Source organism: Microcaecilia unicolor, chromosome 6 (genome assembly GCF_901765095.1).
Source record: "Microcaecilia unicolor chromosome 6, aMicUni1.1, whole genome shotgun sequence".
Lineage (NCBI taxonomy): Eukaryota > Metazoa > Chordata > Amphibia > Gymnophiona > Siphonopidae > Microcaecilia > Microcaecilia unicolor.
Window position 1 is genome coordinate 269,269,318 of NC_044036.1, and position 20,930 is coordinate 269,290,247.

Below are 20,930 nucleotides of genomic sequence, written 5' to 3' on the forward strand. Positions count from 1 at the left end.
TACCAAGTTTTAACATGTTTTATGATGCTGTGGAACAATTACTGTTATCTCACCACTTGACACACAAGCCTGTAACTCCCCCCCCCCCCCCCCCCCCCCCCCCCCCATGTACTGGCATTCTTCTGAGTTCTGTCACAATTTCAAGGCTTTTCTTATCAATAAGATAATGCTCCAAGGCCCAGCTTGTATAAAGCCATGTGATGGGATTGTAAAGTTTATTGCTACAATGGATATTCAAATATGGCTTTTTTTTCCCCCCAATTCAATTAAAATACAAAATCTACTCAGATGCTCTTGGAGCCACCATGCACTGTTAAATGAAACAAAACCTCCGCCAAGAAGCTGAAACAGTGTGTAAAGTCTTGAAACTCCACAGTCAAAGCATTTCTATCTGTGATCTAAAGAAAGTTCAAGGCATAGTCAAGTACTTGACATTCAAAGTAAAGAAGTGTAAAGTAATGCATCTCATGTGCAGAAATCCCAGGGAGCAGTATGCTATGGAGTATGAGGTACCTAATGAACAGTAATCCAGAGGAGTGGTCCATGCCAGAGGAATTCTGGGGTGCAGAAGGAGAAATACAGGCAGCAAAACAAAAAAAAAAGTGATGACTATGTAGGTTACTGGTGAAAAGCCTCTCCTTGAATATTAAGTCCAGTCCTGGATGCTGTAAACTTTAAAAAAAAATTCTCTTTCACTCCTGACCCATTGATATTTTTCAAAATGACTTTTAAGCGTATACAGGGGTGAAGGCACTGGTAGGTGGAAGCATGATACCAGCTTCCCGTGTTCACACGGGCTTGGAGTGGGGGTTCCAAGTGAAGGATGTCTCCAGCAAAGGGGGTTTGGGGATCCCTGCTAGCTACACTAAGGATGTGTGCTACTGCTGGGTCCAACCCCAAAGTGGGTGGACCCCTATCTATCTAGGCCCACCTATGGCTATGCCACTGCAACAATCAAAGAAAAATCAATCCAGTAGATAGAGCAGCAGGCTGAGAACCAGTGAAGCCAGAGCTCAGACCCTGCTGTTCCCACTGCCTTAAGTAGAGAGGTGTGGTAGCCGTGTTAGTCCACTCTTAAAGGTTATCAATAGAAATCAAACAAAATAAAACATGGAAAAGAAAATAAGATGATACCTTTTTTATTGGACATAACTTAATACATTTCTTGATTAGCTTTCGAAGGTTGCCCTTCTTCCTCACTGCCTTGAAAGCCTGGGAAGGTCACTTCACCCTGCACTACCTCAAGAATAAACGTATGCTTTATCATTTAAGCTGTCTTGTCGTGGGAAATAGCTACAGTACTTGAATAATGCTCAGAGCCTTAAACTCAGATTTGGAAAAGGCAAGTTATCAAGTGGAGGAGTAGCCTAGTGGTTAGAGCAGCTGAGCATGGTACAGGAGGTCCTGGTAAGAGAAGAGAGAGGAGAGGCATAGGGGGAGCAAAGGGAAGGAGGCACTGTGGCCACTGCTCAACAATGACACCTAGTGGTCAGATTTAGAGAGTTTCTGAAGGAGTCCAAGGGCATAGCTCTAGCTAAGGAGAGGGACAGCAATAACTAAAGGGTCCTTTTACTAAGCCGCGTAAGCATCTATGCCCGCCTAACGAATGCCAAAATGGAGTTAAAACCTAACTACCGTGTGGTTCTTGTGGTGATTTCATTTTTGGCACTGTTCCGATACGTGCGTCTGGAAAATATTTTTTATTTTCGGGTTCACATAACAGACGTGCGCCAAGTGGCATTTGGCGCATGTAGGTCATTACCGCCCGGTTACCAAGAGTCTTTACCACTAGGTCAACGGCTGGTGGTAAGGTCTCAGACCCAAAATGGTTGCACGGCAATTTTCATTTTGCCGCACGTCCATTTTCGACAAAAATTTAAAAAACTCCTTTTTCACAGGTGCGCTGAAAGATGGATCAGCGCGGACCCAAAACCCACGCCTACATTACCACAAGTCATTTTTCAGCGCGCCTGAAGTATAAGGGGAAACATTCTTCTGGAGATGTTAACAACGGCTCATGGCAACAGGATGCCTGTACCAATTCACCCAACCCAAACAACAAGGAAGCTGTTTGGTCAGAAATAAAATAAGTAAAATGGTGGAAAAGTCAAAAATACTTATTTCTATAGCACACACAAAACCAAAGGGTAAAAACAACTGCACGTTCAGTAAAAAAATTTTAACTCTTTTCCATTTTCTAATTGAGTTATCTAGTTTTATTTTTCTGCAGCTCAGTACCAGCAAAGCTTCACATGTGAGGAGTGTTTAAGGTCATGTAAATCAGTGGTTCCCAAATGTGGTCCTGGAGGCACACCAGCCATTCAGGTTTTTGGGATATCCACAATGAATACTCATGAGAGATATTTGCATGCACTGCCTCCACTGCATGCAAATGTCTCATGAATATTCATTGTGGATATCCCAAAAAACCTGACTGGCTGGGGTGCCTCCAGGATCAGGTTTGGGAACCACTGATGTAAGTAAAAACCTGTGACAAAAAGTCATAGAATTCACAAAAGGAAGTGATTTTGCACACTGAGCACAGGACAGTTGGAATTATTTAAACCTGGACAATTCTGAGATGTATCCACTTAGCGAAAAGAACGAACCACATTTAAACAAAAAAACAAAAACAAAAGTGCTGAAAACAAGTGAAAAAAAACCAAAAACACAACACACCTAAAAAAAAGACTACCCGTCATCCAGGCAACTTAAAGGTAGGCGCTCAGAAGTGACCCAAATACACTATTTCCTAGTTCAGAGGAAGGCAACCTGCAGCCCAACACTGAATTTTATGTGGCCCTCGAGGATGAGAAGTATACAGAGAAACCATCATTAACCAGACGACTGAAAAAAGAACAGGCTGCCAGGCAATATGGGACCAGCGTGGGACAAACACTTTAGCTGGCGGGGCTGGGGACCCCCACTATCCAAGGTACCTTCGCAGTGGCAGTGGGGGGGAGCTGCGGCTCTGGCCACGCCCCTGATGCCTATGTTTACTAAGCGGCGCTATGGGCGTGTTAGCGTTTTTAATGCGTGTAAATTGTTTACACACGTTAAACATTAACACGCCCATAGAAATGTATAGGTGCATACCCCTGAGTCTTACTTACAAAAAAAAAAAATCCAATCTCTTCTGGTTTTCTAAGTTACACTGACCAATCATTACCAAGCTTAACAGCCTATGAGTTTACCTCCATCGCAAAACCTCTGATCAAGCATCAAATGAAAAATGTGTTTGGTCACAGGTCACATAGAAAAAAAATTCTCAAGTACTCCAAAAGTCATAAGTTTAAAAAAGGTACCTTGTACCACTGTTAAAAAAAATCCTATATAATAAAACGCACCTCCAACGTTCTGAAGCTGACTGCGTGGACATAAGCCTTGAGGCATTCGTGCTTCTGTATCCATCTCCTGAAATGATGACGTCGCCCACTTCCAGGTGCGTCAGCAGCGACTGTGCCCAATCACAACATAGCAGCACGCGCCAACTCCTTCGCGTGCCTGTGCTGACGGGGGACACCAACCCCCGACAGCCGAAGTCCTCTTCTCGGCTGCCGCGGCGTTGCTTGCTGAATGATCTGATCAAGTTTCTGTGCGTGCGTCTGACATCAGACACACACAGAAACTTGATCAGACCATTCAGCAAGCAACGCCGGCGCAGATGAGAAGAGGACTTCGGCTGTCAGGGGTTGGGGTCCCCCGTCAGCACAGGTACGCGACGGCAGCGGGGGAGGGTTTTCAGCGGAAAGGGGGGGTCAAGAAGGTCGCGGCAGGGGGGTTAAAATCGGAGGGAGGGGGAGTCTGTAACTCGGTGGGAGGGCGTCAGGGGTTGGGGTCCCCCGTCAGCACAGGTACGCGACGGCAGCGGGGGAGGGTTTTCAGCAGAAAGGGGGGGTCAAGAGGGTCGCGGCAGGGGGGTTGAAATCAGAGGGAGGGGGAGTCTGTAACTCGGTGGGAGGGCGTGAGGGGGCCTTGAACTGGAAGGAAGGGAGGGAGGTCTGGAACTCAGAAGGAAGGAAGGGAGGGAGGGGACAAAGCGAGACAGCGAGGGAGGGTGAGGGATTATCTTGCTAGCGCCCGTTTCACTGCCTACCGAAACGGGCCTTTTTTACTAGTAAATAAATAAAATAAGTTTTCACTAAAAGCGACAATTATAATTCCACATAACACAACTGATTAATGATTGATTGGCTTCCTAGTGCCTAGAAAATGATTGATGTATATTTCCAGATGTGTACTTCTCCTCCTGCAGGGCGTCTTTCATATGTAAGGTCTTAAGCCAACTTTCCTACACTTAAATAGAAACAGTACTTCCACATTTAGATAAAAGGGGAATTCAGGTACTCTCTCTGTCCCTAGTGGTTTCACAATCTAAGGGGTCCTTTGACCAAGCTGTGGGAAAAATGGCCCTGTGCTAGTGGCAGAGACACTTTTTACTGCTCGCCAGGGCCCTTTTTACCGCAGCGGGTAAAAAGCTCCTAGACACACATGGCCATGCGGTAAGAGAACTCCCATGCCAAACTTTAAGTGCAGCTTATAGAATACTGTTTAGGTGGGTATTTTTCGGTGCTGATTTATTTTTTTAGACATCATATGTAGAATCTAGCCTTTAATGCACAGTAACAGGCTACCAACGCAAACTCATTAAGCGGTTTGCATTAGTTTGCCTGTTACTATGTGTTACTCCATTTTCTGTATTTTTCCTCTGAGGGGGTATGGCATGAGCAGAGAGTGGGCCTGGTGGCGTCAGCCAGCTAGCATGTCATAGTTAGGGCCCCTGCAGTATTGTCAGCACGTGGATTTGCCATGCATAGAAGTCTCCTTTTACCGCAGCGGGTAAAAGAACTTTTTTTTTTTAATGGAAATAATGATATAGTAAATGTAACACTTGCCACGCGGCCATTTTTTGGGGGGGGGGGGAGCATACTGTCTCCTATTTAGGAGGTGGTAAGGGCTCCTGCGGTAACCGGACAGTGCGTGCCTGCCTAATTACCACAGTTTTTAATCAACAGACTGAAAACATTTCTTTCCTAGCTTAAAATACTGACGACAACAAAATTACTGTTTTAAGCTGTAATGGTCCTTTCCTTCCTCTAGAAGAGTATATTCTCTGTGGAAAGACTAACTTCTTCAATGACCAACTAGAAAAGGATTTTAAAATATGACTTTACAGAAAAATTACAACTTTCAGAATGAGTGGAAGTCTTGTAACTTCAACTGAAGTAAACAACCATGTTCTACATCTGTAGCACCAGCAGTGGCCCAGGAAGCCCAGTTTCAGCCTCCTATATAATGGGATGAGCAAGACTCATGGCCAGATGCACAAAGCTTACTGTGCTATTAACATTTGCTTCAGACTGGCTCTAGCCAATCTAAAGCAATCGATTATGTAGCTAGTAATGCACCATGCGATTTTCTGTGGCTAAGGTGTGCCATTAGCAGCCACCGAGAACCCCATGCAAATGTTTTACAATGAGCTCAGTAGTATTCTAATGAGCTCATTAGTATTCTAATGTGTATTCCGGGGGGATGCACAGCTCCAGAGCAGCCATAATTTAATGAGCAAATTTTATGGCTGCTCTGGAGCTGATGGAGAGGAGGGAAGCACAAGCTGGCAGCTGCAAGGGCTGCCTGCTTGTGCTTCCTACCTCTCACCTCCCGGCACCCCTCCCCCTGAATTTTTAAAAAATTTCCCTGGTTGAATGTACCCCCGACACCCCCCACCCATGAATCTTTTTTTCCCTGGTGGTCCAGTGGACCCTGACCACCCCTCCCATGACTGCACATACTCCCCTCCTCCCTGGACCTTTACAAGGAGGCAAGGCAGCAGGTGGGCAGGTAAACACAGGAAGACGGGGTCTAGTTCACTGGATCACCAGGAAAAAAATTTTTAAAAGGTTCAAAAGGGTGTGTCGAAAATTTTTTAAACGTGTAGAATCGGTGGGGTCCGGTACATCAAAGCTGTCAAATGCAGCACATTTGCATGCAATCCCCCTTTGTGCATCGCTCACTGTTTGTAAGTCACTAAATTTTATAGAGTGCCTTTGTGCATTGGGTCCTCAGTAACATCACTGAAGGAGGAAAGATGATCATTGCTACTACAGGCCAAAAGTTTTGGCACCAAAGGCAAACTCAATGGAGACTTTCCTACAGCCATCCTGGCAAAATGGGGGAAGTGGTTGCTTAGTATGCCACCTGAGTAGGGGGTAGGAACGAGTGTACAACAAGAGAAGAAGATGAGTGATAAAATATTTTTAGAAAAGCCAGCAAAGCAAGCCATTTTAACTCAGCTTAAAATAATCGCCTTACTGTTGTTCTTGTTAATTGTTGTTTTTATAAAACTTAATAAAATACTGGAATTTAAAAAAAATGAAATTCAAAGTTCCACCTAGGCCCTTCTTTAAAACAATGGATCACATAACAGATAGATTCTTTGACATACTGGAAAACATTACACCTAGCATCAGCCGCTCACAAAGAATGTATCACCTTTACTTCAATACACAACCAAAAAAATCACCAGAAATACATTGCACTACTGCCATCTGTGGTTTCTGCTTGAATAGCTTCTGTGGTTTAACATAACAGGATAACTACTTTGATTACATCCCATGGGCTTCACACCATCAGGATACACTTACCAAGCCATTTTAATCATCCAGATATAGAAAAGATATACTCCTGTACTCGTATGTACCCTCTCCCACTGGTTTGCTTCCAATCCAATATTCATTCTCAAATTGTTTTTCTTATAAAAAGAATATTGATGTAAATAGAACATGGAATCAGCTTTCTCATAAAAAGTATTTTTATGTTATGAAGACCTTAACTTGTATACAGCGACAGGCATGGTGATTACAGAACAACTGCTTTATATTTACAAAATATTGTGATGTTTTACACCTTATCAGTCTTTCCAAACACAATGCTTTTCACACTAAACATTTGCTCAAAATGCCCTCTGCCTACGAAGCTGAAACGCAAAGTGATACTCATCAAAATTTCTAGCAAATAAGAAAAGCAGATAATAATAATAATAATAAAAAGAAAAGTATCTAATACTCAAACTTTCTAGCAGACAAACAAGAAAAGTAGATAATTTTTAAAAAAGTATCTTACTACACCCGGAGAGAAAATTCAAACATGTTTATTTTCACTAGAAAAACGCTGCTTGGAAACAGAGGTTTGGCACACAATTAAAAGATCAAAAGGTTAGCTTAATAAAAGCTCCAGGGTACAGAAAGTATTCCAGCAACCAGAAAAAAAAACAACAACAACAAAAACAACAGAGAAAATCCTAATCCTACCCTTCATGTAAATTACTGTTAATTAGAATTTGTAGATTACACTGCTGAAGGCTAAATTATGTAATCAGTTTATCATCAACAGACTAATGCCTGCCCTCCTCCTCAGAAACCACCACAAGCAGTGAGTATCTGTTACTTAGGGGGTTTAGTGGACCTTTAACAATGGTTTTCAAAAAAAATATATAACATACATATGACCATCCTCACACTGACCACTTTTCAGGGTTAGGCTTTCTAATTTTCCCTTGAGTCTTTGCATTTCTGAAAGTTCTATCCCTCAACTTAATATTTCATAGAAAAAAAAAGAGCTTCTTTTACAAAGCCGCACTAGCGATTTCCACGCAGCAAATGACAGGAAGCCCATAGGAACTGAATGGTCTTCCTCTCATTTGCCGCACCGAGAATCGGAGCGTGGCTTTGTAAAAGAAGCCCTAGATGCATTACAGAATGACTATGCATCATCGGTGTAGAGGCCAGTCATAGCCTTGTTATGCTTTCCTGTAAATGTGTGCAAGCTGTCACACCGCTTTGCAAAGAATGGACCAAATTCTATAAATGGTGCCAAAACTTCTGCGCCAAAAAAAATGACCGCTAACCCCTAGATTCTACATAGTGAATCTAGAGATCCGCATCACAATCTAAAAGTATTCTATGAGGACAAACATAACTTAATTGGCTTAACGAGCCAATCAGCATTGATAACAGCTCTTAAAAAGCAATAATGAGCACTAATTGGCAATAATTACAATTTACACGCACAAGTCGCTAAGCGTATTCTGTAACGCAGTGTGCCTAACTTCTAATGTATGCAAGTAAAAAGGGGTGTGGTTATGGGCATTTTGTGGGTGTTCCGAAATTTACATGCGAAGTACTAAAATATAATCCACCAATCTAATGCATTTTTTTGAGGGGGTAAGCAAACATGTGGACAATGGGGAGCCGGTTGATATTGTATATCTGGATTTTCAGAAGGCGTTTGACAAAGTGCCGCACGAAAGACTCCTGAAGAAATTGCAGAGTCATGGAATCGGAGGTAGGGTATTATTATGGATTAAGAACTGGTTGAAAGATAGGAAGCAGAGAGTAAGATTGCGTGGCCAGTATTCTCAGTGGAGGAGGGTAGTTAGTGGGGTCCCGCAGGGGTCTGTGCTGGGTCCGTTGCTTTTTAATGTATTTATAAATGACCTAGAGATGGGAATAACTAGTGAGGTAATTAAATTCGCCGATGACACAAAATTATTCAGGGTCGTCAAGTCGCAGGAGGAATGTGAACGATTACAGGAGGACCTTGCGAGACTGGGAGAATGGGCGTGCAAGTGGCAGATGAAGTTCAATGTTGACAAGTGCAAAGTGATGCATGTGGGTAAGAGGAACCCGAATTATAGCTACGTCTTGCAAGGTTCCGCGTTAGGAGTTACGGATCAAGAAAGGGATCTGGGTGTCGTCGTCGATGATACGCTGAAACCTTCTGCTCAGTGTGCTGCTGCGGCTAGGAAAGCGAATAGAATGTTGGGTGTTATTAGGAAGGGTATGGAGTCCAGGTGTGCGGATGTTATAATGCCGTTGTATCGCTCCATGGTGCGACCGCACCTGGAGTATTGTGTTCAGTACTGGTCTCCGTATCTCAAAAAAGATATAGTAGAATTGGAAAAGGTACAGCGAAGGGCGACGAAAATGATAGTGGGGATGGGACGACTTTCCTACGAAGAGAGGCTGAGAAGGCTAGGGCTTTTCAGCTTGGAGAAGAGACGGCTGAGGGGAGATATGATAGAAGTGTATAAAATAATGAGTGGAATGGATCGGGTGGATGTGAAGCGACTGTTCACGCTATCCAAAAATACTAGGACTAGAGGGCATGAGTTGAAGCTACAGTGTGGTAAATTTAAAACGAATCGGAGAAAATTTTTCTTCACCCAACGTGTAATTAGACTCTGGAATTCGTTGCCGGAGAACGTGGTACGGGCGGTTAGCTTGACGGAGTTTAAAAAGGGGTTAGATAGATTCCTAAAGGACAAGTCCATAGACCGCTATTAAATGGACTTGGAAAAATTCCGCATTTTTAGGTATAACTTGTCTGGAATGTTTTTACGTTTGGGGAGTGTGCCAGGTGCCCTTGACCTGGATTGGCCACTGTCGGTGACAGGATGCTGGGCTAGATGGACCTTTGGTCTTTCCCAGTATGGCACTACTTATGTACTTATGTACTTATGTACTTGCCTAAATCAAGATGCTGGGATTTACTGCACATTTTCATTGGCGTAAATGAATACTCATAGTTTTACATGCTGGGATATGAACTATATAAATCGCTCCCAAGTCTAGGTGCCGCTTATAGAATACACTTAGCCGGCACTGTTTTCCACACAGAGTTTTTTTTAGACGCCATATATAGAAGCTTCCCCTAAATGCTATTCAATAAATGGCACTCCAAATTCAGTATGGATCTCCCTTATTCTGTAATACTGCACGCAAATACCAGGAACACCCCTGATCCACCTGTGCCCCTTTTTGGATCTGCACATAAAATTTATGCACAGATCCCAGCGCCTAAAGATGTGTGCATAAATTTAAATTAATGCCAGTTAGTGCCAATAATTTAGCCCCTAATTATTGGTACTAATTGGTTCGTTATTCAATTAAACTGCATGCGGAAATTGGGCACACGCCCAAATTTCTGCATGCAATTTTGAGTACCATATATAGAATCTGAGGGAATACATGAAACAGATCATTTTTAGAAATGATTAACCTGATCCCAGAGTAAGGCAAATATGACCCTTTAACAAATTATACTTCCAACAGTTTCACAAGACCAATACCTTTACTAAGCCTAGAACTACGACACTGCAAAAATGTATCCACTCCTACCCTAGCTGAGATAATATTAAACCATCTCTGACCTCATGTGTAACTTTCTTTAAATTAATCACCTTACGTTCTAACTCTTCTTACCTACAGTATCTATTATGTTCCATCTTTATACTTCACTATCAATTAAAATGTTCTATTATGTATTGTGTTGACATTGTAAGTAATATACTATGCCATATTTTGTACTGTTATTTAAACATTTTACTGCTGTAATTGCCTATTGCTCATGTTTGATCTCTTCTGACTGTATACTGCCTTGAGTGAATTCCTTCAAAAAGGCAGTAAATAAATCCTAATAAATAAATAAAAGTATCTCCAGTGTGTGAACTCTGGATATATATTTCATACCAATCTGTTAGGAATACAAGTGTGTCAAAACAAAAGCTGTATCTGTACAATCTATAATTTAAACTAAGGAGAGTGTTTCCTGTATTTTCACTAAGCCAAAACAGGAGGGAAAGTATCTCTAAGTCAACATCCAGTAGACCGTAGCCTGGAAATCTTACACTAACGATTTACACAAAAGGATATGCCTTGCTACCATCAAAGAACTGGAACCAGACAAAACCATATAAAATTCAAATAAACAATATTTATTAATATTTACTTAAAAGAGAACTCATTAATATTTCTTTAAAATGACTCGACACAACGTTGTGTTTCGGCCTGTTGGCCTACATCAGGAGTCTTACATCCGTAATGAAAAATGAAACATATGACTTGATGAGATGAAATAATCTCAAACCTCAATTAATGGGTAAAAATCAGGAGACAAAAGCATATAACATAGAAATGGTCTTGAAAAAGACCGTTTGTAAATGTTCCGTCTGTCACTGGAATCTGCATGAACACAATAGAAATGCTAATATTAATGAGTTCTCTTAACTATTAATAAATATTGTTTGTTTGAATTTTATATGTGGTTCCAGTTCTTTGGATAAGCCTGGTTTATATTCCCACTTCCTTTTTCTTATTGTCTGCTCCGTGGGATCTACTGAGTTCTCCACGTACGTGGATTCTCTTTAGAGTTGCTACCATCAAATTCATTGTATATGATTACATACTTAGGGGCCCTTTTACAAAGGTGCACTGAAAATTGGCCTGCGGTAGTGTAGATGCGTGTTTTGGGAACGCATAGAATCATTTTTCAGCACACCTGTAAAAAAAATGCCTTTTTAAAATTTTTGCTGAAAACGGACGTGCAGCAAAATGAAAATTGCCACGCGTCCATTTTGGATCTGAAACCTTACTGTCAGTCATTGACCTAGCGGTAAGGTCTCATGCGGTAACCGGGCGGTAATGGTCTATGCACGTAGAATGACGATTACCGACTGAATACCACCCACGCACCAGAAAAAGGTGTGGAGGAGTGGCCTAGTGGTTAGGGTGGTGGACTTTGGTCCTGGGGAACTGAGAACTGAGTTCGAGTCCCACTTCAGGCTTGTGACTCTGGGCAAGTCACTTAACCCTCCATTGCCCTATATAAGCCGCATTGAGCCTGCCATGAGTGGGAAAGCGTGGGGTACAAATGTAACAAAAAAAAATATATATATATATATATTTTTTTTTTTTTCCAGTGCGCGTAGTGGATATGCGTCAAAAATGAAATTACCACAAGGGCCATGTGATAGCCGGGCGGTGACTCAAAATTAGCGTGCGCTGGCCATGCACAGGCGCCTACGCGGCTCAGTAAAAAGGCCCTTAGTTGAGCCTCAGATGTTTGTATTTTAAAATGTTTAACAAAATGCACACCCTAAACCCTATGGCACATTTTCAAAGCACTTAGCCTTCCAAAGTTCCATAGAAACCAAAGGCTAAGTGCTTTGAAAATATGCCTCTATATCAACTCACTAAGTTTCAGCTTGCAGTTATCACCCCACCTCAGTCTTTCAGAATTCACTTACAGTAGCAACAAAGCTTGTGAAATAAGTCTCTTTTTTTGCCCCCTCTGACCCCTCACTTCCACCACATTTGCACTAGATATTGGTGCCTCTAGGTTTATCATATAAAGACTGTCAGGACATTGCCAATTAATACCAAATGAGTCAGAGGTAACACAGCAACCCCTTGCCGTTATTTATTCAGGGGCAGCCAAAGAAAGTATTTCCACTATCCCAACTTGCAGTCTTCTTAAATAGCTGCAATAAAACAGGACCCATGGTAATGACACCAGTAAAGCTGATTATGGTACAGTCAATTTCTTTCAATTTGTTAAATTTATGGTTAAAATGTTTGCCTTTATAATGCCCCTGCCTTTCAAATGCAAAATAATCTTAAACAGATGGCGATTTTCTGGAAAGTGTGGCTTACTTTTAAGATTAACGTTTTAAAATACATTTTTTTAATTATACCTTTGTGTTTATGGTAGACCTTTTTGTGCCTGTCTTTTCTTTCTACAAGGTTAAATTTGGATATATTTCAGGACATTAATAACAGAACAGTTTTTAAAACTTTATTAGCAAAAGGCTTTAAATAAATCTTTATAGTGGAAGGTAAGAAAGCAACAAGTAATATTTCTGCTTCTGAAAAAGGTGAGATATTATGTAACCGTGCATTAAATGCAATAAGAAATAACCTAAAAATCTAAAGTATGATATGAAGTTACAAAAGAAACTATTAATGTAAGAAACGTGAATGACACATTAAAAGTTGTTATTTTCAATACTTATTTGGGTGCTAAAAAAAAGCAAAAAATTAATTTGGACAGGGAATCAAACTGGTCGGGCAATTTATTACAAGAACAGTTTGGGGTTTTTTTGTTTTGTTTGTTTTTTAGATTCCCACTTCAGGCACAGGCAGCTCCTTGTGACTTTGGGCAAGTCACTTAACCCTCCATTGCCCCAGGTACAAATAAGTACCTGTATATAATATGTAAGTCGCATTGAGCCTGCCATGAGTGGGAAAGCGCGGAGTACAAATGTAACAAAAAAAAAGGGAAAGAGGGTTATATTTGATATACTGCTTTTCTGTGGTTACCATCAAAACAGTTTACATATTATATGCAGGTACTTATTTTGTGCCTGGAGCAATGGAGGGTTAACTGACTTTTCTAGAGTCACAAAGAGCTGAAGTGGGAATCAAACCCGGTTCCCCTGGTTCTCAGGTCACTCCTCCACTCAAAATGTGGTTAACACTTTTGAATCAGTTCATAAAGTTTTACTATGGAAACCTAAGCTTTTCACAGTTAAGGACTTTTCTACACAACGTATTTACACCAATTGTTCTATCAGACTGCTGCTACACAATCTTTTCAATATATTACCAGCGGTGTTCCTTGGTCAGCCACTCCCCGGGGCAGATTGCCACTGCGCACCCCCTGGCGCATCGCATCACCTCCCTGCCCCCCTGGCGCATTGTATCGTATAGCCTCATCTCCCCTCCCCATCGCCTCCAACCCCCCCCCCCCCCCCCCCCAATGCATTGCTGTTACCTCCTGGGGGTGCTAGGAGCAGCCCTGTGGCTGTCAGCTCTGTCGGTTCCCTGCCCCGTAACAGGAAGTAACATCAGAGGGCGCAGGGAACAGGCGGAGCCACAGCTGCACACTGCACCCCCCTGCAGTGTGCACCCGGGGGCTGGACCGCCCCCATCGCCCCACCCTCGGTATGCCACTGTATATTACATGTTTTATTATTCCATGTAAAACTTTAGACAGCGTAAAACAGTACAGGGCACTTTTACTAAAGTTTAGTGTGTGCTAAATGCTAAGAAGCCCATAGGTATAAAATGGACTTATTAGCATATAACGTGTATTAAGCTTTTGTAAAAGGGAAGTTTTCAAACCATTCATATACTTAAACAAGAACAGGATGTTACCTGAAATATGATCAAGATTTGAGAACGAGTTCTTAAATGTATCAAAAATTACAGCATTCCTACCATGCTTTAGAAGATGCTAATAGTGCTAAGCACAGACAAGAGAGCCTTAAAAAAAATTCAATCTATGCAGCAAAACAGTGGAATTAAATTTTTTAGGGGTCCTTTTACTAAGGTGCACTGAAAATGGCCTGCGCTGTTGTAGACGTGTGTATTGGAGATGCACAGGTCCATTTTTCAGCCACCTGCAAAAAAATGCCTTTTTTTGGCCAAAAATGGACGCGAGGCCAAACTAAAATTGGCGCGTGTCCATTTTGGGCCTGAGACCTTACCGCCACCCATTGACTTAACAGTAAGGTCTCATGCGTTAACTGAGAGTTAATCGTCTGCATGTGTACAATAATGATTACCGCCCGGTTAGCACCGTTCGCAAGAAAATAAAATATATTTTCCGGCGCGCTTGGTGGACGCACATAAAAAATTAAATTACCACTCAGGCTACACGGTAGCTGGATGGTTTCTCTGAATTGGTATGTATTGGGTGTGCACAGGCGCCTATGCGACTTAGTGAAAGGGCCCCTTAATTTCCAGAATGGCATTAATAATGGAGGCTCTACTTTCAATACAATGACACTTTTTTCCCATTATTAGAAAATATTTCAGTTTAAAGCTACTCAGTATAAAGTTATATTTTTTACTTGAATTCTATAAAATAATTTTCAGCCAGAGATAAAGAGAATGTCGGGGGTTCTCAACCCAGTCTTCGAGACACACCCCGCCAGTCAGGTTTTCAGGATATCCACAAGAATATGCATGAGACAGATTTGAATGCAAAACCTCCACTGTATGGAAAACTGTCTCATGCATCTTCGTTGTGGATATCCAGAAAACCTGACTGACTGGGTGTGTACAGAGAAGAGGAAAGTCATATTCTGGTGCCATACCTTTGATGCAATGTGCTATTGTTCCTACAATGTTTGCAAGTATGGTGTCAAAAAAGCAGTTGACCCTCTCCAAGTAATTTACTTGATCTCTCATCTCAGCATTTCCCATAGTTCATGGCAGGCATAAAAATTAAATGAGTTTCTAAATTACCCATGCAAAATACTGCAGAAATTCTTTTGCATTAGTACAGTATGTTAAAATGACAACACTACATATTGTGAATATTATACATGAAACAAGCACTTTTAAAAAAAAAAGTCACAGGAACATTTTGTGGTGAATTGAATACATAAAAGTCAATGGATTATAAAAGTTGCTCTAGCTTTTGGATTTATATGGATCAACAGTACTATATGGTATTTTATTCTTTTAATTGCTATTTCTCACCCTTTATCCCCTCCTGTCCTAGCTGAGATAATATTTAATCAGTTATCTGACCTCATGTGCAACTTTCTTGAAATTAGTCCCCTTATTTTCTAACTCCTCTTACTCTCTTACCTATCTATGGTGTCCTTTTACAAAGGCATGCTAGCATGCCTTTGTAAAAGACCGACCTCCTATATGTTCCATCTTTGCTTATACCCTTCGCTATCTATTAAAACATGTTATTATGTATTGTGTTGACACTCTTAAGTAGTATTGTTATTCGAATATTTTTACTGCTGTAATTGTCTATTGCTTATGTTTGATTCACTGTTACTGTACACACTGCCTTGAGTGAATGCCTTCAAAAAGGCAGAAAAATCCTAACAGGCAAAACAATCCCTCTTGCTGCAAACTTAAGCTATCACCTACTTTTAAAGCAGGTAATAGCATAAGTCTGCAGCAAGAAGGATTGTTTTATATTTAATTTATACATGTTTGTTTTGGCATCCAGCTCTCCACTTCCCTTTCCCTCAGCATAAGGGCTTGAGTTAGCCCTTTGGTAACTGAATACACTACTAACATTTCACTATAGATAGGTTATTTCAGTTTCTGACTTCACATCTCTTCCCAAACCAAAAAGATGTACAACGCTAAACTCTGATGGGCCTTTGGAGAATAGGGGACCCTGTTTCCTAAGTCACATTGTAGGCATGTAAACCTTTAAGCGCGTGTGCAAAAATTAGCGTGCACTGATAAGAGACACCTACAGGAATATAATGGGTGTCTCTATTATTAGCGAGCACTCTTTTTTAGCGCGTGCTAAAACGTTTGTGTGCCTACAGCGCAGCTTAGTAATTAGGGTCCTAGGACTTTACTGGACTAAAGGTGTCTGCTGCTACTTGTTTCCTGACCTTTATTGCTACATATCTAAATGGACTGACCTGGCAACCACATAACTAATCAGGAATTCTGAAAACTGAAAGATCCCAATAGGGACAAAATGTTGCAACCTATGTGCAGCGAGTGGTACAGGAGAGCTTGCCTTGCATCTTAGTCATAATATGCAATATCACTGGGCAAGTTAATGTGCATGACCTGAGGCACTTTCATAATTTAAAGATCCATCTACAACTGGAATGTTAATGCTTCATCTGTGGCCACTTTAGAGTCCAAGACATCACTATCAGTTTAGCAGCTTGGACTAAATCAATTTTATGAGAGTAGTAGAACTTGAAATATATAACCTAGTTCTCCAGATCAATGATCCCCCTCATACTGGAACAAAGTACATTTTCAGCAGTTCCAGCCAGCAGCAACCACCTAAGGCTCACCGTAGTCACTTGTTTTTAAATCATTTTGCACAGGCTTATCTACTTAAGTCAATTTCATTGGACTACAATCTTCAAGTTTCAGTAAGTGAATTATCTTTTAAAACAGATAAGTATGATTTCCATTTCACAGAACAACAACATTAGGCAAAAGAAATGCTGCTAAAACAGAAACTAAATTCAGCTTAACATTTGCAGATTGTAATAAGAAGATAAAAATGCATGAGGCAAGTTGACAGATCTTTAAAACACAACATGCCGATGATTAGTATACAATTCTTAATTAAAAGTAAATGGCAAGTGAATGATACTGATTTTTGTGCCAGGAGTAGGAGTAAGGTGGAGGAACAAAGTCCTAACCTGTCTTCAATATACCTAATTTTTCATATGCTCAATAATAAGCCATAAAATGTTTATAATGAATGGAATTGAGATCACAAAAACAACAAGATGTGCATAAAGTCCATTCATTTAAAATAGGAGAAATGCATATATTAGGAATCAGAGTCCCTAACAGGCAGTACAAATGATTCACTAATGTTTTAGTATACTTGGGGGGGGGGGGGGAGCTACAAGTTGTTACCTGTACAGGTGGTAGACCATAACAACATTTTTTTACACAAATGTCTAACAGTGGGAGAAGGGGGGAGTTATATTCATGAGTTAAGCAGATTTGTAGCACACAATCCAACTTGTAAACATAATTGTTAATGGTATAACAAGGATTTACTAGACACCAATGCTGTTACAAGAGGAAAGGGGATGGGATTTGATATACCACCTTTTTGTGGTCACAATCAAAGACGTTTACATATTACATACAGACATAGGAGCCAACTTTTCAAAATTATTGGGGGTGCTAAGCCCAATGGAAATAACCCCTCCCTGGACACATACAAGGAATTTTCTCAATATTGGGGGTGCTCAAGCACTCACAGCACCCATAGAGTCGGCTCCTATGCATACAGATACTTATTTTTTTTTTTTTAACCGGGGCAATGGAGGGTTAAGTGACTTGCCCAGAGTCACAATCGAAGCAGTTTACATATTACATACAGATACTTTTTTTTTTTTTTTTTTTACCAGGGGCAATGGAGAGTTAAGTGACTTGCCCAGAGTCACAAGGAGCTGCAGTGGAGAATTTAACCAGGCTCCTCTGGTTCTCAGGCCATTGCACTAACCATTAGGCTACTCCTCCACATGAAAATTGCACACAATTTAGCTGATGAAAATTATTGGGCACAAAAATCGTTGCTTAGTCTTTCTTTCTACTTAATTGATATGTAAATGGCCACCATATTCAATTAATCTGGAAATTGACTGCTAAAATAATTGTTTTCTACTAAAAAGAACTTTTGGATACTTCAATCCAAGCTGCACGGTGTTGAAATAGCCTCCCTAACCTGGTATATTTCACCCCCTGGCAAACAGATCTGTTGCCACTCCAGCATTTGCTAGCCTCCTTATCCCTTAACAGCCCCCTTTGTAATTCAGGGCTCCGGGCGCTACTGCTTTAGCTAATTGCTCCAGGGCTTTTTCCAAGTTCAAAAGTTCACCTTTTACGACCTCACAAAAGACTTCTCACACGTTACCAATAAAAACATTCCCATCCCAAACGCCAAGGGGGGAAATATAGGAGGCAAATAAAAAAAACAAGAACAGCAGAACTACCCCCAGCTGCAGATTTCACCTCTGCACCCAGTAACGGCAGGCTTGGAATTCGCAGCATCTTTTAACTGGTTAGGAAGAAAAAGGCAGTGTGACCTGGGTAAAATAGATGCGATCTTAACAAAAATGAAAAGCTTCCTACATGAAGGGACAATATATTCCTCATGTTCTTCTGCTACGCTGAGAAACTGGCCCTTCCTTGCAGAGGAAGGCGACGGCTGCCTCACACACCCCAATCTGGACCAAATTTTGCATCCTGCTCGGACCTGCACAGCACTTTCAACTGCTGTCGCTTTACTCCCCACCCCTGCCCTTCCCCTAAAACGCTCCCAGCGCCTAGAAACAGTGTCAAATCTTAATTTCATTCCAGGGAATAATAAAAATTGCTGGGATTGGGGGTGGTGTTTGCAGGGCAGCACCTCCTCATTCTAAGTACCCCAAATGTCTCCAGAAATGTAAGTGCGTCCTTGACCCTTACGCTCATGTGTTTGTTATTAAAGAGGGACGTGAGTGTGTAACCCCCCCCCGGTGGGTCTTGCACTGTGCTAATGGGTATTCGAAGAGAAACCCGTCCCGTCGCCTTCATTCTAGGGGCCAATTTCTCCGTGCTCGCACTTACCGTTGAGAGGCTTCAGCCCGGCTCCTTCCTGACACTCCCCTCCATCACCGCCGCCGCCGCCCCAGCTCCCGGGTCCATGGCCCCGGCTACGATCAGTGGGACGGGACGCAGCGCTCCATAGTGCAGGGAGCTGCGCGCGCGCTGTCACCCGCCAGCCCCACACCAGCAACAGCAGCGCGTCCAGGGCTCCCTCGCACCACGCCTCTCTGCCTCGTTGAGCACGTCGGGACTTGGAGTCCCGCTGTCCACCAGTAGGAACAGCGACGGCACCTCTTCCACGCGCCACGCCCTCCCCTTCCCGGAGCACGTCGGGATTTGTAGTCTGGCCCCACAGTCCGTCACGAACGACAGCTCCTTCTTGACATTTCAAATGTGCATACATATGTTAAATATGTAAGGACTAGTGTGAATGTGCTTTCCTTTTAATTAATTGTAGTTTTTTTTCTTTTCTTGTAATAAAATTATGCTTTTATTGGTATTGTAAACCGCTGCGATCTTGTCTATAGCTAAGCGGTATAGAAAATGTTAATAAACTGTAAACGACAATAACATTTAGATTAAATGCTTCCATCTCTACGATGCACCTTTTATATAATGTGGGGTTTATTTTTATATTCCCTCTCCCCTAAACTACTGCAAAATCTTTCTTCAAATCTATGGTATAAAAATACATCTGAACACGGAGAGACAGGCAGAATCTTGGAACTGTTTTTCTTGTCCTTTTTCTGCTTTCTAATATTATAATTACTGTTACATCTGTTTCCTTCTTATATTTTATAACCACTATATGTATTATTTTGGCCACACATTGTCACGAATAACGTTTCGTCAGTGTGAGAGTGAAACTGCAACAGTAAAGAGGAATCACTAACACTCAAATTATAATACTTACAAGGTATTAATCAAAGACGGGGAAGCTATAGATCTAGAAATCATGAAACGAAACTGCAAGGAGGTAATCTTGAGAGCAGGAAATACTTTTTCACAAAAAAGGGTGGCTGATGCCTGGAATGCCCTCTGAATGTCGGTAGTTGGGACAAAAACAGTGATAGAAATCAAACAGGCTGGGATAAATACAGAGGATCCCTATCTAGCAAGAGCACGGGATCAAATGAAAACAAATGGCAGAGTGTAACCTGCATAGTGGGGCAGGTACAATTCTAAACAAAAGGAATGTTCTGCGCAGAGTGGTAGGTATGACTGTAGCCACCTTGCTGGGCAGACTAGATGGACCATGCTGTCATTTATTTATTAGGATTTATTTACTGCCTTTTTGAGGAATTCACTCAAGGCAGTGTACAGCAAGTATAAGTCAAACATAAGCAACAGACAATTACAGCAATAAAAATATTCAAATAAGAATACAAAGTATGGCACAGTATTACAAAGACACCAAGAATGCCCACCTGCAAAGTATGTGGTATCAAACCCATTATTATGTTAAGCCTGGGTTCACTAAATAACAATAATAATGTTACACTTAAAATTATGACTTGCTAGCTTTTAAAAGGCTACAATAATGTACATTAATTCCAAACTGCAAATTGAATCCATAGCCTAATCAACATAATTAAATTGTGCAGAGAATACACTTCAGTACTAGTATATAAAGACCTTCCAAAAACTGGATTCACTGATCAGCTATTTGGATGGAGGGGCCAGTGGAAGTTCCAGTCAGGTTTGCAGAATATTTGCAATGAATATGCATGGGATAAAAGTGTATGCAATGGAGGCACAGGATGCACATTTATTTCATGCATATTCATTGTGGTTGGTGGTTCCCAAGGACAGTTCAGAGAGCTACTGCATTACAGTAACAAATGTCTCTAAAGCAGGACCATCATAGGATGTGATTTTAGAAACAATGTTTATTTAAAAAAATAAGAAAAATCCTTTAATCAGTTTTTTAAATGGGAAGGGGGTTGTAATTGAGCCTAAAAGTAATGTAATGATGCATATTTGGCTTCTCATGTCATTCTATGCAGCCTCTGCAGTGACCTCACTGCAACT

At 41.3% G+C, this 20,930-nt stretch overlaps 1 protein-coding gene across 1 annotated transcript in view; it reads right to left on the reverse strand.

Moving 5' to 3' along the window:
• NR6A1 (nuclear receptor subfamily 6 group A member 1) overlaps positions 1-18,997 on the reverse strand; it is a 476,601-nt gene extending 457,604 nt beyond the window's left edge. The window contains exon 1 of the mRNA XM_030206196.1: positions 18,921-18,997. The gene's annotated coding sequence lies outside the window, so the exon portion shown is untranslated. The remainder of the gene's footprint in view (positions 1-18,920) is intronic.
• Positions 18,998-20,930: the final 1,933 nt, after the last annotated feature.